General features: G+C 39.7%; 1 protein-coding gene across 9 annotated transcripts in view; it reads left to right on the forward strand.

The window, feature by feature from the left end:
• Positions 1-18,098, forward strand: part of SLC35F4 (solute carrier family 35 member F4) — a 294,434-nt gene that overhangs the window by 244,017 nt on the left and 32,319 nt on the right. The window contains exons 2-3 of one of the 9 annotated variants that reach the window (XM_026456169.1): positions 9,028-9,240; positions 10,752-10,881. The exons of 6 other annotated variants lie outside the window; for them this stretch is intronic. The gene's annotated coding sequence lies outside the window, so the exon portion shown is untranslated. Of the gene's footprint in view, positions 1-9,027; positions 9,241-10,751; positions 10,882-16,451; positions 17,596-18,098 lie in introns of those variants that run through there. 2 more of the 9 variants (XM_026456172.1, XM_026456171.1) reach the window with 2 other exon arrangements.

Here is an 18,098-nt window from a genome sequence, read left to right on the forward strand (position 1 = left end):
CGACAGGCTGTCCTTTTGCCATCAGTAAGACTTCTCCTTTATCAACATCAAACCTCAGATATTTCACTTTGATCTAAACCCCCGATGGAGTCAGACACACAATAAATTATATAAATGCTCTAGTAAGATTTGCTTAAAAGGCTTGAGAGCTAAATCTATTCCATGCACCTGCTAATCAGACCAACTCAGCATGTTTATTAATGGTTTCCATCCAGAAGGAGGAAACTCAGGCAGCTTCCCAAGATAGTAAGCAGTTGTTCTCAACTATCCCATAAGACAGAGAAGCAGGGACTCCAAAACAACCCAACCCCTGCTGCCCAGATCTTAAATATGATAGCTCAGAGTTAATGGCATGCGGTGCTCATGAAAGATCTAAAAGTTACCATCAGCACAGTCTCCATCCCATGCTCACATCTCAAAGATGCAAATGTGAGGCAGCTCTTGACGCATCTGGAGTTTATTGACTTTCCTGCTAATTACCCAATTTCTCAAGTATTTGTTGAATATTTAGTGTGTGCCCAACATTCTTTCATGGAGGCATAAGAGATTCAAAATTGGTCCTTGTCCTTAATTACGGTATTGCTACTCTTGTTCATTTATTCATTTAGTCACTTAAATATTTCTTGAGCATGCGTAGTTGGAGATAAGACATATGCACATTAAAGTTATTGAACACAGTAGAGCATAATTAGATGTTATCTTTAGTTTCTCCCCAAGGGTCAGAGAGCTCAACAAATGCTCATGAAAAGCTACTAAGTGCCAATACTGGAGATACAGAAATAGCTAAGACAGAGCCCTGACTATTAAGAAGCTCACAGCCAGGAAGAAAAATGAATAAACCAGAAATTACAGTAGAATATGGTGTAGTTAGGTAAGTGCAGTGTGCACAGAGGAGGGAAAATGGCCAAGGAATGACCCTATGGGTAAGTGACACTTGAACTGAGTCTTGAAGCTTGAATATGAGTTCATAGAATGTTGGCCCAACTGCTGGGTAGGAAGAAGCGGTCATCAACCAGGCTAGAGAAAAAGGCAGGCATGAGACTTGAGACTAGCTTGTAATAGCCTGGGAAGTTACAGCTCCCTCCTCTCTGACAGCCCCACTAATGCCAGCTCCTTCCCCAAAGTTTTTGTTTTGTAGAGATGGGATCTCGCTCTGTTGCCCAGGCTGGAGGGCAGTGGCACAATCATAGCTTACTGCAGCCTCGAACTCCTGGGTTCAAGTGGTCTTCCTGCCTCAGCCTCCAAAGTTACTGGGATTATAGGTGTGAACCACTGCATCTGGCCTCCAACTTTAATCTCTGCCTCCTCTATTCAGTGGTAGTACCTCAGACTCCAGCTTTCTGCAACACAGTGAGGACATTGTCACTGTGTCACTTGAGATGTTGTCTCAAGGAAAAGCTGGAGATTATGAGGCTGACCTTGTAAGATCTTAGGGATTGCACTGTTGCACCTCACAGTGACCAGTACCTGAGCTCAGCTGCCTCATATGCTTTGTCCAGTTTTATTTTGTTTACAGTAAGAGGGAGGCCAAGTTACTTCATCTAACTGGAACTCTCCCACATTTCTTGACTAACTTCACTCGACTTTGATGTTATTTACCTTTCAGTTCCTCAAGCCCCTGACTCCATTCCTCTTCCTTCCACCTTCTTCATCTCCTCTCTACTGAAACTACTTTCATTAATCACCTGGGAGGTCCTTATTGCCATAGCAAATGGGCATTTCTTTCACTTTCAATCTCCTTGTTTTGTTGGCAGTCGTGGAAGTGATTAAACAGTAACTCCTTTTTTTTTTTTTCTTTTTTTTTAATTCTTCTCTTAGATTCTCCCAGCTCTATGACTCTGATTTTGCCTTTGACGACTACACTATTTTGTTTGCTGGCCTCGACTTCTTCCACCCCTTGATAACAGCATTTCCCAGGACTGTTCCCCAGGCTGTTCATCCTGGACCTGCGGGCATCTTCTCTACACTCACAGCTTTAGAGAGTTTATTTCTTACCCCGCCTTCCATTGTCTCTTACATGGGAATACACCCAGCTTCGTATGACCAACCCTGTTTTCTTCACCCAGACCCTTGTTAGATTTCTCCAGCTACCTAGTAGGGATTTGTACCTGGATATCCCACCTCAAAACAGATCTGGCTTCTGTCTCGTTTTAAACCTTATATTCTTCTCTCCTTTATCTACTGAACTCTGTCTACACTATACCGGCCTGCATTTACTTGCTAGAACACACCAAACTCTCCCCACCACAGGGTCTTTGCATGTGCAGTTTCTGCTTCCTGAATCTCCCTTTCCTCTGTTTATGCCTCAGCCTTTAAGTCCCAGTTTGCCCATAATCTCCTCAGAGAAGTGTCCCTGCATGACCTTATGTAACTAGACACCACTCTGCTTTTACCTATCACTACTCACTCTTGAGTTCTTCACAGAACTTACAACTTGTCATTATTGGCTGATGTATTTGCTTACACATGCTCTATCCATACGCTTATGTGTTTTTTCACTTACTTTAAACTTACAAAGACTGAAACCATGTCTGTTTTATCAAATCAGGTCTGCATGGTACCTATCACAGTGCCTGGCACATAGGAGATACTCAGTAAATACACTCAGTAAATATTTGTCAGATGCATGAGTGAGATCATCACCAGACTCACTCTCCATTTCTTCTCTACAGGAGGATCTTCCACGCCAGGTTTTCTGTGCCAGGCATTGATGTTGGAGACACAAGCATATATAGCATGGTCTTCCATGCTCCTACAACGTTTGGCTCATATATTAACAAGGAAAAATAAAGTTGTGAGACAAAGTGAATTCTGAACTGAGAGAAACCGATGGGTTAGGTTCTGTGGTTATAGAGTTTTTAAAGTTGAAAAACCAAAGTTTGTCTTACAGCCCAAATTGAACCTCATTAAGGCTTAGCTTCACCATTATTGAGTCCAGATGGTATTGTTGCCTTCACAGACCCCAAGCAGGCATCAGGCTGTTTTCCTGCTGGTTGTGACCTGTTTCCCAAGAAGCGGTTGCCCTGTAAGAGTTGTTCTTACTTCTGGGCTCTTCCAGTTTCTCACACCCTCCAGGCTCAGAGTCCTGCAGATTCTCATTTTTATTGATCCCAGCATTTGTCATTATATTAGCACATTTTGTGTTGGGTTATAATTTACCTGTTTTCCAGTCTCTTTTCCCTAATATAGTGTGAACTGAGGCAGAAACTTAGTCTTATGGTCTAGTTCAATGTCTGGAACATAGAGACTCCTCAATAAATCCTTATGAATGAATGAATAAGTGTTGCCAAATCTCCTCTAGCCAAAACAAACAGTGACAAAGAAAATTATCCTCTGGGCTATAGATGTGTGGGTCAAAGTTCCCCTAGAATTTTTCTCTGATAATTGGATAACTTCTATCCTCACATGGCAGCTCCTCTCTACAGTCCTGGAGGCTGGAAGCATGTGGCAGCCAGTCATTCACGAATAGCCAGCAAGGGCCTCATGTGGGCAAGTGGAGGGGTAAGGATGGCAAAAGGAGATAGATTCAAGGAATGTTTAGAAGGTAATGCCAGCAGCATTTTTACCTTATTCTAAAGCCCATGTAGTAAATTTAAGTCATCTTCCAGACAGTGTGAACATCAGAAGAATTATCTTTCACTCTACCAGATAAATTTAGGATTTTGAGAGGAGAGCATGCATAACAAACTGCAAGAGCTGCCTCTACAAGAAACATTTTAAATATTCTATGCTCAACTGTCAGCAACAGCACATTAAGCATTCTAATACTTGCATAGCTGCCATAATTCGCCTCACATGGGTGAATATGGTACTCCTGGGAGGTGACTTACTCTCTTTTGCTTACCAAAGGAACAGAACAAATACTTTAATATCATTTTTTCCTCATCTCTGGCTAAGAAATGACCCTTACGGTGGGGATTTTGATTAAACATTTGCAACAATCATGGGAGCAGAGAGGTGATAAACATGCCAAAACAGTTTCCCTGAACTCAGGGTAGCAAGATTTCCAGGAGCTTAATGAAAGCTTTACATTGTTTTCTATTAAATTACAAAACCATGCCTGATTTTTATAAATCTTTTGTACTGTGAATAAAAGATTATTTTTTTCTGATAAAACTACCCTGAATTATCTGAATCTTCCATATGCCATCTTTTCTCCCATCCATCCATCCATCTGCATACATGTCCATCCCCACCTCCTACATAACAGATTTGAGATGGTTTATCGACTCCTTAAATTAACACAATTTCTGTGTTTTCAAAATCTCTGCATGGAAAAGTGTTTCCCTGATCTTTGCATTTGTGTCCTGTCTATACTTCCTGCATGCGCTTTCTCATCCTCCACTTGTTTCTCAATAAAGGCCAGTCTGGCTTTTGCCCCTGCTACTCCACCAACAGTGCTCTTTCCAAAGTCAGCAATGACTGTCATGTCGCTAAAGTCACACTTGTACCATAGTCACCTTCTCCCATTCTTTTCCTTTGATTTCTGTATTGTTATAATTTCCTGGGTTTTTTTTTTTTTCTCACCTTTTGGGCTGCTTTCCTTTTAATTACTGGGTTTATTGAGTCTCAGTCCTTGTTATCTGCAGTTCTGAGTCAACATTTTCCCTCTGGGTGATATCCCCTCCTGTATGAGTTTGCTAGGGCTGCTGTAACAAAGTTCCACAAACACAGTGGCTGAAACAACAGAAATAGTTTGTCTCATAGTTCCAAAGGCTGGAAGTCCGAGGTCAAGGTATCCACAGGGTTGCTTTCTTCTGAGGCCTGTGGGAGGCAGTCTGTTCCACCACCTCCCCCATAGCATCTAGCGGTTTTTTGGCAATCTTTGGCATTCCTTGGCTTATAAAAGCATCCATTCTTTCTCTGGCTTCATCTTTACATGGTGTTCTCCCCATGGGCGTGTGTGCCCAAATTCTCCCTTTTTAGAAGGATGCTGGTCATATGGAATTAAGGCCCACTTTAATGACCTCATTTTAATTTGATCACCTCTGTAAAGGTGTCATCTCTAAATAAGGTCACATGCTCAGGTACTGAGGGTTAGAACTTTAACATGTGAATTTGACGGAGGGGAGAGAGAGTGGAACACAATTCAACGTATAAGCCCTCCCATAGCTTCGATGACTTGTCCACATACTGATGACCCTCAAATCTGTCTCCAGCCCAAATCTGTCTTCCGAACTCTAGACCCATGTGTCCAATTGCCCACTGAACATCTCTCCTTGGATGAGTTTCATGCACTTAAACTCACCACGTCTAAGACTGCATTCATCACCCTTCCCACAAACCAGGTCCTCCTTCTAGTTCTGTGAATGGTGTTTTATCAATTCAGTTGTCCAAGACAGAAACTGATGCTTATTCTTGACCCCTCTTTCACCCTCATTTCTACACCCATGTCCAATTATTTACCAAGTTATATCCATTCCATCTCTGTGATACCGTTCAACTTACCTCTCTTCAACCTCATTGCTGCCACCTCTTCAAGGCTACTATAATCTCTCCCCTAGACATCCAGTGTTCTCTTAACAAGTCATTTTACCTCCAGTTTTACTTCCTCTCAGTCCACTCTCCACGTTACACAGTGATCTTCTAAAAACTCAGATCCAATTATTCCACTTCTCTACTTAAATCCTTTCAAATGGCAGTGAGTGCCTTGGAAGTGGGCTTTGACCCAGATTGGTGTTAGGTTTTGAACTGGACTTTAAAGGGATGGTAGGACTTAGGTAAGTGAGAAAGAGGCTTCTATGAGTGTGGAGCTGGTACTCACCATTGTGGATTTAGGTCCAATAACTATTTCAGCCCATCTACCTGGCAGTTGTGGATACCCATAACAATTATGAAAACAAACTGATGCTGGTTGTTTAGCTTATATCCCCAGAGGCAGAAACTTGCGAATAGTTTCATTTAGATTGTGGCTTAAATCACAGCAGAGCTGCCTAAGCAGCTGTCTCTGCCAGTTCCTGACTGGTGCTCCTCCCCTGGGTGACAAATTTGTATATGCTAATAGCATTAGCTGTATCCTGGCATGCTCGTCTGCCCATTTATTTCTTTCTGCTAATGAACAAGGCATAAATATTTTGTGAACTGAGCCATAGGGTTACAGTTTAAAAGCCCACTTCCCCAAAGAGAAGATACTTATGGACCATTAGTACTGGCAAGGGGCTGTGCAGTGAATTGCCTCCCAGAGTAAAGGCTGGCTTGTCCACCCCTTGGCATTTAGCACTCTTTATAGAAATTGCTTGTATAATTGGCTTTTCCCCTCCTGGACCATAAAAAAATGAGGGCAAGCACCATGCCTTCTTGTTCTTCCCTGTGCTTAGCAGAGGGGCAGGCACTGCTAGGCACACAGTAGGCATCCATAACTTATTAATTAATTAGTCATTACAGAATAGGCCAGTAGCCACAGGTTTCTTGATTTATTCTAAATTGAGTTTTGAACTCTAATGAATTACGAGACTGCCTTATTAATGCATTGTCAAATCTACCAATCAAGAAAATCACCAGGGCCATTTGGAAGAGGTGTTCCAGGGCAGCATACCAGGGAGGAATTTGTAAGTAGAGAATTTGTAGTTTCTATAGTCCATAGGGAGTATTTGTCAAACTTGTCAGAGTGCTGGTGACATTGCAAGAGGATGGTGGTGATGTCACAAGGTTCACAAGGATTTTAGTACTCTTTGTATACACTTGTATGTAGGTAAATAACCTAGTTCAAGTTACAAGGAAACCAAGAATTTGGGACAAAAGAAACAAAGGTTCAAATAGAAGAAAAGTCACTGTGAAAGCTTAATAAAAACAAACAGGGTGATTCAGGGAAGCAAGCTCAACATATGAAAATCCAGAAATAGAAAACAAATTAAAATCAGTTGCTTATTTGAGTAAGATATTATTTCAAGCATAAGCACTCCCACTGCATCTAAAATGAGTTTTAAAATGCCATTAAGTTATTTGTATGTGTTTTTGGAGAAATAGATATGTATTATAGAAAGCAAAGTAGTCTTATAGTCTTAATGCCAACATCTTGCCACCTAAAAGAAAGAGATTTATTCAAAGGTACAACATTTGGAACTTTGTTTATTACTCTGGGAATAGCTAAACTATAGATTTATACCAGGCCAAAAAGCACTTTTAGTTTTGTTTTCTTCATACAGCATAGACTTTTCTTTTTTCTTTTTTCAACTTTCATTTTAGAATCAGGGGATACATGTGCAGGTTTGTTACAAAGGTATATAGCATGATGCTGAGGTTTGGAGTACAAATGAATCTGTCACCCAGGTAGTGAGCATAGTACCCAATAGGTCATTTTTTCAACCTTATCGCCCTCCCATCCTTCCCCCTCTTGTCTTCCCCAGTGTTTATTGTTCCCATTTCTATGACCATGTCTACACAATGTTTAGCTCCCACCTACAAGTGAGAACATGTGGTATTTTTCTGTTTCTGCATCAGTCCACTTAGGGTAATGGTTTTCAGCTGTATCCATGTTATTGCACGGGAGGAGATTTCATTCTCTTTTGTGGCTGTATAATCCATAGTGTATCTGTACCACTTTTTTTAAAAATCCAACCCACTATTGATGGGCACCTGAGTTGATTCTATGTCTTTGCAATTGTAAATAGTGCTGCGATGAACATATATGGATGCACATATCTTTTTGGTAGAACAATGTATTTTCCTTTGGGTATATACTCAGTAGTGGAATTGCTGGGTTGAATTCTAGTTCAACTCTCAGTTCTTTGAGAAATCTCCAAGCTGCTGTCCACAGTGATTGAACTAATCTACATTCCCACCAATGGTATATAAGTATATCATTTTTTCTGCAGCCTCATCAACATCTCTTATTTTTTGACTTTTTAACAAAAGCCATTCTGACTGATGTGAGATGGTATGTCACTGTGGTTTTGATTTGCATTCGTTTGATTAGTGATGATGAAGATTTTTTTCACATATTTCTTGGCTCCTTGTATGTCTTCTTTTCAGAAGTGTCTGTTCATATCCTTTCCCCATCTTTTATGATGTTATTTGCTTCTTTCTTGTTGATTTGAGTTCCTTATAGATTCTGGATAATAGACCTTTGTCAGATACATAGTTTGTGAATATTTTCTCCAATTCTAAAGGCTGTCTGTTTACTCCCTTAATAGGTTTTCTTTCTGTGTAGAAGCTCTTCAGTTTAATTAGGTCTTATTTGTCAATTCTTTTTTCAGTTGCCTTTGGGGACTTAGCTGTAACTTCTTTGCCTAGGCTAATATTGAGAAGGGTATTTCCTAGGTTTTCTTCTAGGATTTTTATAGTTGGAAGTCTTAGATTTAAGTGTTTGATCCATCTTGAGTTAATTTTTGTATATGGTGATAGGTATGGGTCCAGTTTCATTCTCTTGCATATGGATAGCCAGTTATTCTAGCACCATTTATTGAATAGGGATCCTTTCCCCTGTTGCTTATTTTTGTCAGTTTTGTCAAAGGTCAGGTGGTTGTAGATGTGCAGCTTTATTTCTGGGTTCTCTATTCTGTTCCACTGGTCTATGTGTCTGTTTTTGAACCAGTACCATGCTGTTTTGTTTACTGTAGCCTTGTAGCATTAGTTTGAAGTCAGGTAATGTGATACCTCTGATTTTGTTCTTTTTGTTTAGTCTTGCTTTGGCTATTTGGGCTCTTTTTTGGTTCCATATAAATTTTAGAATAGTGAATAGCTTTTCCCAAATCTGTGAAAAAATGGCATTGATAGTTTGATAGCAATAGCGTGGAATCTATAAATTGCTTTGGGCAATGTGGCCATTTTAATGATATTGATTCTTCCAATCCATGAGCATGGGATGTTTCTCCATTCATTTATGTCATGTATGATTTCTTTCAGCAGTGTTTTATAATTCTCCTTGTAGAGAACTTTCACCTCCTTGATTAACTGTATTCCTAGAATACAGCATAGCATTTTCTTATCTATTTTGCTTCAATTTAGTTGGCTGATCTCTTTGAGAAATGTTCTAAAGTGAATCTTAAATTTATTTTTGTTTTCTTGGGTTAAACTGAATTATTTCAGAACCATTAAGACTAGCCTTTTCACTGAATAGAAATGAATCTCCACTTGCTGTTGGCATTATCATAGTGACTGGAGTGATATGGGAGAGAAGTGATACTGGTACATCTAAGAGATTCTCTCTACCCTCAGTTGGGAATCAACCAGCTCTCTTACACAAGAAAACTTGCCACCAGGTGCTCATCAGTGGCAACAGCCAGCTACACTCCCTTAAAGGTGTCTGTCACTGGGCTGTTACAGGGAAGCTGGTGGGAAATCCAGAAAATGTTCCTAAATGCTCTCAAGAGGTCCCTGTCTGAGAACTGTCACCCATAGAGATAGTTGTAATACAAAGATAACTAGTGAGTGAAGACATCAGAAAGAAGGGGAATAGATGAGGAAGGGGCTGCAGAGTTGGGTGCATGGGAAGGTCCTATAAAGTAGGTATCAGACAGGACTTTTGGTTGCAAGCCACTGAAATGCTACCCTAGGGCTGTTAAGCAAAATGGAGATTTACTGACTGGCCTTGGGAGGAGAGGGTCACAGAGCCTTGGAAAATGTGCAGGAACCAAGTGGCCTTCAAAGCCATACAGCTGTAACAGTCTGGCTGAGACGCTGCCATTTCCATCACTACCCAACATCCTGTTGCTACTGGTAATGTAGGACTTTAACCATCCTGGCTTCCAGGAGATTCTAAGACTGGATAGGAACATCCGATGGGCTGAAACCAAGTCATACCTACACCTTATTGCTAAGAGCAAGCAGAATTATTTGGCTTCCTTCAGCTTCCATTGTAGGATGTAGGGCACTGGCACTGTTTCCCGTTAAGAGTTATATAATGAGGGAGGGGGACGTCCCCCTAAGCAGGAAGAGGGTTGGGTGCTGGGTAGCTAAACACAGGACAGAAGTCTAAGATAGCCATATTAACTATATTTTAAGGAGTTGATAACTGGGCTGAGATTTTTTTTTTTAATTGTTGTTTGTTCTTTTGCAATGAAAAGCACTTACTATTATGTGGGAAATTATTTAAAGACCAGGACTATCACACACAAAGAAAACTTTAAATGCAATTTTGTGATATTTCTGCTGATTCATATCTAGAATCAGCAAAATAGATTTAAAAGATGTTTCATAAGTATCTTAGGAATACTTAAACATCCATTTCGGATTTCTATAAATGTTCAGCCGAAATTATCAAAGTTACTCCACAATCTAATTCTACAGATGACAGAGGTGTAAAGAGTAACAAGGCTGAGTAGACAGGTTCTAGGTCTGGACAAGGTAAGAGGTAGCTGGAATTAGGAAAACAACTTTAGACTTAATAAGACCTGGGTGTGTTTGGAGCCACAGTTGAGGGAGAGGGGTTATTCTTGGGCAGGACTGAGGGTTAAAGCTTGATGCTGGAGGGAGATACAGGGTCCGAAAGGATAGAAACAAGCAAGTGTTAAGGATGATATTTTATTTGGGGTAAGGGAACCAGAGAAAATGTGTCTTGATCCCAACCACTTCTTTAGTATATGAATCCAAAACATGTGCTTGACAAGTATAACCAGGGAGCTCCTCTGGCATTTGGAGGCCCAGGGGAAGTGGCACTGTAGTTGCATTGCACAAGGTCATGACAGGGAAGAATAATTATAATTGGCTTACATGTACAAGGTATGACCATTGTGCATTGTTTATGTTCTTAACACCATTATTATTAATACTATTATTAATATTCTTTCTACCATCATCATGTGAATGCCGAGATCCTAGCCAGAGAAAAGAATGATTCTACTACAATACAAGTTTCTAAAGGGGACATTCCAGCTCCCCTAAAGACTACATTTTGGATTAACAACTTCCAAACAGTTATCTTCCCTCCAGGTTCTCTCTGTAGTGAGTATCCTACCCTCTCGCCAATTTTGCCTTCCTGAAATTCTGCTTTCAAGCCATCATCCCTCTACAAAACACCTTAAACACGTTGTTTGCTCTCCACAATTAAAAGGGCAAAATCCACCCTTTCCTGTGCTGGAAGCTGCCCTAGGCTCTCCTCCTATCCAAACCTTGCTTTGCTTTTTGATCTGTTTGAATCCATTGTCCTCCATGAAGGTTTTTTGTTTTTTTGTTTTTTTCCTTCCAGGCTGAAATTAATCTCTCCACTTTTTGAATAATAATTATCCTTATTTTCTGTGCTACTGAATTGCTCACCTTAATGTATTTAAGCATTTGGGGAAATATATGTTATCTTCCCAGCAAGATTGTAACATTTTTGCCTCCAGAAGGAGCTCAGTAAAACTGATTAGGTGAGACAGAAGAAGAGTGAGAGACACTGGAGAGAATATGGGCTTTGGAATTGGACACACCTGAGTTTTCATCAACACTTAGGCTATTGGAAATTCACTTTCCTCATCTGTGAAATGGGGATAGTAAAATACACTCACAAGTATTGTGAGGTCTGGAGATAATATACATAAGGTTTTTTGTGCATAGTGGGTGCTAAATTAAATAGTAGGCATTTTTATTTTTACATTGTAAAAATAGGTAGCAGTCGTTTTTCTAGTCCATAGAACAAGATTTCCAGCACAGATGGCTAAAGCTTTTGACTAATAATTATTAAAAAGACTTTTAAGATTTGTTTTCATTTGGCCGAGTGCAGTGGCTCAAGCTTGTAATCCCAACACTTTGGGAGTCCGAGACGGGCAGATCACGAGGTCAGGAGATTGAGACCATCCTGGCTAACACGGTGAAACCCCGTCTCTACTAAAAAAAAAAAATTACAGAAAAAATAGCCGGGCGAGGTGGCAGGCGCCTGTAGTCCCAGCTACTCAGGAGGCTGAGGCAGGAGAATGGCATAAACCCGGGAGGCAGAACTTGCAGTGAGCCGAGATCTGGCCACTGCACCACTCCAGCCTGGGCATCAGAGCGAGACTCCGTCTCAAAAAATAAATAAATAAATAAATAAATAAATAAATAAATAAATAAATAAAAGATTTGTTTTCATTTGCCTTTTGTAAGGAAAAAAAAAAAATAGGTAGCAGTGATATAACCTTTAATTTCAAAGTTGGTTTCAGGTAGAGAAGATAAATTGTATTCTAGATAGATTACTACTATTTTAGGGATAAGATGTTTATAACAGAAATATAACCATTAGTACTCCTTTCTTTCAGATATAGATTTTAGATAAATAAAAAATGAATTAGAAATTAAAAGCTTTTTCAAATACTGCATGTTCTCTCTTATAAGTGGGAGCTAAATATTGGGTACTCACGGACACAAAGATGGCAGCAATAGATACTGGGGACTATTAGAGGGAGGAAGGGGGAAAGAGTTAAAACTTAATGTTGGGCACTGTGATCAGTAGGAATGGGATCATTCATACCCCAAACCGGAATCAAGCAGTGTACCCAGATAACACATGTGCACATGTCCTCTGAATCTGAAATAACAGTTGAAAAAACATTAAAAGGTATTTTTCATGTTGTTTTAATATGCATGTAAAACTACCTAAATAATTAAGATTTATATCCTCAAAAATTTAGCTTTCAGATAATAGACATGTAATTATCATTTGTAAAAAGATAATAAGCAAGTCTTGAAAAACTTTTAAAATATAAATATATGGCATACAAAAATATAGATAATAATATAACCAACAGCCAAGTTATTTTAAAAACATATTTATTTATTACATGATTTAAGAGCTGTTAGAACTGTAAGGAGTAATACCTGATAAGTACAACGGAATTGTGCTGAGGAGCTACGGCTTTCAGAGAATAAACTGAAACGAAGAGTTGCTATTGCTTGTGCATTGGCTATCCACCATGCTGACCCTTGTCAGTTATTTCAAGGCCGTGTGTTTACCTAAGAAGAGGGTAACCCTTAAACCAGATTTCATGTGGGTTTCTATGAAAAACCTACCAAAACTGATGACAATAAATAATCCTACTACAAGGAAATATTTGTTGCCACTGAAATCAGCAGAATATGAGTTTTAAAATAAGATGAAATATAACTGTTCATATAATATTTTGTTGAGTTATTGCTATTTTATCTCTTTTTGTAAGAAAAAATGACAGAGTAATAATTATGGCTGCCAACCAACATCAAGTGAAAAATCCAGGGTTACATTTCTGTCTTCAACGTTTCTTTAGTGATTATAATATCTTAGTCATGGAAAAGGTCTTGGATCTTCAAAAGAAACACACTTATAAAAGAAGAGTTGAAAATAGCACTAGTTTTAGGGCCAATATAAAATTTACATGAGCTTGTTTGGAAGAATTACCAATCAATCATAGAGCTAGTAGGGGGTTAGGAGATCATATGATCTAACCCCTGACTTTGTGTCATAGCATTGTTGTAGAAACAGAATATTGGACGGCTTTTCTTTACTCCTCCAGATCCTCTTTCCACTTTTTCCCCCCGACTTTCTCTGGGGGCTGAACCTGTAAAGAAAGAGGCTGTCTTATCTCCTGGTTTTGGTTTACTAACCAACAGGGAGTTCCTGTGGGACATCAAAGGAAGGGAGTATTCCCAAGACCCCTAACTGGGTGCCTGCCTTAATTAAAGGTCGTGACCCAAGTCAAGCAACCCTCTCCTTCCAGATTTTTTTTTTTTTTTTTTCCCCAAGACAGAGTCTTGCTCTGTCGCCCAGGCTAGAGTGCAATGGCATGATCTCAGCTCACTGCATCCGCCGCCTCCCGGGTTCACGAGGTTCTCCTGCCTCAGCACGATAATTTTTATATTTTTAGTAGAGACGGGGTTTCATCATGTTGGCCAGGCTGGTCTTAAACTCCTGACCTCAGGTGACCACCAGCCTCATCTTTCCAAAATGCTGGGATTACAGTCATGAGCCACCGTGCCTGGCCCCAGATTCTTCTAATCACTCTATCCCTTCATCCCTTCAGGCCTACGTTTAGTAAGAGCTGTAGTTAAACCTGAATACTGCCCTACCCTCTATGATTTCTCACATACAGTGTTTCTCAAATTTTAACTTACATTGGAATCACCTGAAAGGCTCCTAAAACTATAGGTTACCCTACTGCAGAATTTGACTCAATGGGTCTGATATTGGCACTGAGAATTTGCATTTCTAACAAGTTCCCAAGTGATGCTAGGGTGGGAGGCTTAGAGAGCCACTGCCCTATGGCCCTATGCCTTGACCACCTTTTCTAAAATTGTCCTGTTTTGAGTTTGCCATATCTTCCTTCTGGAACCCTATCCATATAAGTGGCTATAAAAATGAGTTGAAAACAGACCAAGTTGTCTTATGGTTAAGCATAATTTGCAGGTACATGTTTGAAAAATCTTCAGGTTGAAGAAGAGAAAGCTGTGGGAATTTAGGAAATCATTTTGTCTAATCCTTTAATTTCAGCAATGAAAGAATGTGGACAAAGTGAGGTCAAGTGATTTATCTGAGGTGACATAGCCAGTGGTATCCTACTTTCCAGGGCAGCCTTTCCAGGATACATATTATGCTGCCTCTTGTCATAGCACAACTACCCCTTCTATACACACACACACACTCCCTAGATTGTGTTGATCACTTCTGGGTATTCATGATTTCTGCCTTTAGGTTTAGGCACCAGATCTACATAGTGGTGTTTGCCTCATGATTTGGGGCAAATAGGGATAAGGTCTCTGGCTCAGCTTCAGTATAGTACTTAGTAAAGCCAGATGTTTTGTTGACCTTTTGTGCCCATAGGAGATAAAAGCCAATAGTAAGGCCTTTGAATGATAGCTGGGACTTTGATCTATCTGTATCTTCCAAGTCATCTTGCACTTGCTCGCATGGAGACATTTGACTCTTTGCTTTTTACCCCCAGTGCTTTCCAAAGACCTTTTCCTAGTTAACCTTCATCAATTTGGATTTTCAAGTTTTTATCTGAGAACATGTCTTATATTCAATCTGTGTAAGCAGTTGTTTTACTCAGTGGCTATAGTTCTTTTGCTTTGAAGTTCCTAAACACCCAAGGCACCTTATTCTCAGCTCCACTCCTCCTTTCCTGGGAGCTTCAGCCTGTTGCAATGTTCCCTCAGCTAGTCACAGAAATTGGACAAGTCATCGGTATAATATTCAAGTCCCTTTCTCTGGGTTTTTGACTCTGTGCAGCTAGATTTCTCTCAGAAGGCTAAAGTTGTGAGATTGGAAGTGTGGGAGCTTCAAACAACCAAGTTTTCTGCAGAGAAATGTAAGCAGCAGCCAACTGAGAAGAAATGAAGCTGGTACCCAGCAATGAGAGATGGAGAAGATGAGACTGATTGCACCAGGGCCCTCGTTCCAGGTGTTCCTGAGGTTTAGGGACACTTAGCTCTTCTTGTCTCTTTAGGTTACTAAGCTCCTAAAAACTCCCCTTTTAGCTTTAAACCAATTTAGTTTGGATTCCTAGTATACTAAGTCAAATATTCTATTTAATAAATGACCCCAATAGTCACTTTTGTTTACCAGGTCTCCCCAGGTTTAGACAGCCTGGTTTCTTGGCCACTGTATACTGCCTGAATCTCAATTAGACAGTTCCTTTTCAAGTAACAGGTGAGGGTGAAAGAATGAGATTTCTGATACTCTTGTGTACTGAGATTTCAGCATCTCAGAGCTGATTGTCTTAATATTAAGCTTCATAGCACACACCTTATGCCTCTGTTTATGCTTCTACGGTTTCCTCTAACTGTATTGCCTATTCCCCAACCTAAAACTCTGCCTGATTAAGTTCTATTCATCCTTCAGACACCTTTGGTGTAACCTCCCATACAGCCTTCCCTGCTCCAGGCTTCTGAATGAATCCCTCACTGCCTTTCTTCCTGCTCCCCTGGCTGCATCAAATTGTGGCTAATTGGTTACATGTCTGCATCATGCTTAACTGAGAGTTCCATGAAGGTACAAACTATTCTTCATTTGTCTATCTCTGCTCCTGACACAATACCTGCCCCATAATAGGTGCTTAATAACTACTTATTGAATCAAATTGAATTTGGGAGCATGCAGATCCTGACCAGTGCATATAAAGAAATCATATTCTCCTTCTGGACCAAATAAGAAAAATGGCCCAAGATGGTCCCACTGCTATGGGTCAGGTGAGCAGATGACTTTAAGAGGGATAGGGGACCATCTGGTATGACAAATGAGATACCACACACACATTACTCCTAATACAGTTTATTCACAATATTTAGTAAAGTCAGAACGCTGTTTCCTAACTGGATTTGCAATCTCTGGTTCCACTCAGGCACTCATTGTTGCATGCAAAACAGAAAATAATAGAAATGATTTATTTATGACACTTGACTACATCCCAGGCGATGTTCTGAATGTTTATATTTGTCAACGTTGCCTTTAGATTAACTAAATGGTACAAGACCATAGAGGATGGGACAATGTTTTTGCTTCCAGGATCAGAGATAATTGTATCAGGACTTGGGCCAGGCCTCCAGGTCTGGCTCTGAAGGTTAAAGTTTGCATTGTTTAAGACAGTGATGAACTATTCTTGGATCTCTTCCACGAACTGACCAGTGGGAGGCAGCTGGCAGCAAGCAATGGGCTTTGCAGTATATCACATAAGGAACAGGAGGTATGGAAGCCAAGACATAATATTTTAGTGAAAATGAGAAAGGAAGATAAATCACTTGTGTGGCTTATACATTCAACACTTGCTAGCTACACGTAAGTTACCAACTTTTTAGGTAACTATGCACAATATTTTATCTCATTCCCATCCCACCTTGCTACCCGACCTATTTCTAGACTTTCTCCTCTTGACCTATAATTGCCAAGAGATTGGGAATGGAATATTGGGAAAATGAAACCCAGTATTACCTTGAGAAAAGAGGACAAGGCATACCTTATAAAAAATAAATTTCGAAAGATACATTTTAAAAGACTCTTGGAGTATCTCAGCATCAGCCACTCTTGAAGAACATGAATAATTGACAGTTCACTGAATTTCATACAGTCTGTTTTTATCGAATTTGAATTGTCCAATTAGAAACATAGTTGTACAAGGTATAAGAAACATTCTGAATATGTAAAATAAGAACCTCAGGTATTTTTGACACTCTTATAATAACAATAGTAACAGCATTAATTTAAGTGTAGCAGTCAGTATGTAACGCTTCTGTTAACTTTTTGAGTAACTAAAAATTTATAATTTTCTAAATCCAAGATTAAATAGTACATTTTATTTTTATGGGTGTGTAGTAGGTATATCTATTTATGGGGTACATGAGATATTTTTATACAGACATACAATGTGTAACAGGTCATCTATCACCTCAAGCATTTATCATTTCTTTGTGTTACAAACATTTCAATTACAATCTGTTATTTTACAATCTACAATCAATTATTGTTGACTGTAGTCACCCTTTTGTGCTTTCAAATACTAGATCTCACTCATTCTAACTATATTTTTATACTCATTAACTGTCCCCACTCCCTCCACCCTCAACCCACGATCCATCCTAGGCTCTGGCAACCATCATTCCAAAGAAATAGAAATCCTTGGGGAAATGATTAATTTCAGGAGTGGGGCAGGGAAACTATAAGATAGGCCCAGGGCATCTTGCAGTGCCAGAAAGTAAGGAAGAGCTCAAACACAAAAGAATGGGGACAAATCAAAGGTACTCGGAAGCCAATCTAAAAGAGCTCGCCATGGCCAAAGCTGGAATAATTTGAGTGAAATAATAAACAATGCAGGTTTGATCATAACCCAAAGTATGAAGTAAATATTTGAGTCTATACTAATACAAATAAATTGTGAATAAATAAAGGAGGAAAAGAGACAAATTATCTTTACAGAAGTAATCCAAATAATACATGTAGACCAACCCCACTCCAGAAAGTGAGGCTTAGCACCCCCTCTTCCCCACCCCAGAGTGTGGGCTGGACTTAGTGACCGGCTACCAAAGAAGAGAGCATGGAAAGGGAAAAAAAGACAGTGGAGAAACCTGGCCAACACGACCTTGACCGGGTAATCACAGTTAACATCATCAATAACAAGTCATGTTGGTAGTATGTTATGACTGATACTACATGAGAAGGATTCTTTACCTCTGTGGTGTTCTTCCTGAAAAATCCATGAGCCAAATATAACCATGAGATAAAATATCTAGCAAATTCAAAT

This window comes from Piliocolobus tephrosceles, chromosome 6 (assembly GCF_002776525.5).
Source record: "Piliocolobus tephrosceles isolate RC106 chromosome 6, ASM277652v3, whole genome shotgun sequence".
NCBI classification, from domain to species: Eukaryota; Metazoa; Chordata; class Mammalia; order Primates; family Cercopithecidae; genus Piliocolobus; species Piliocolobus tephrosceles.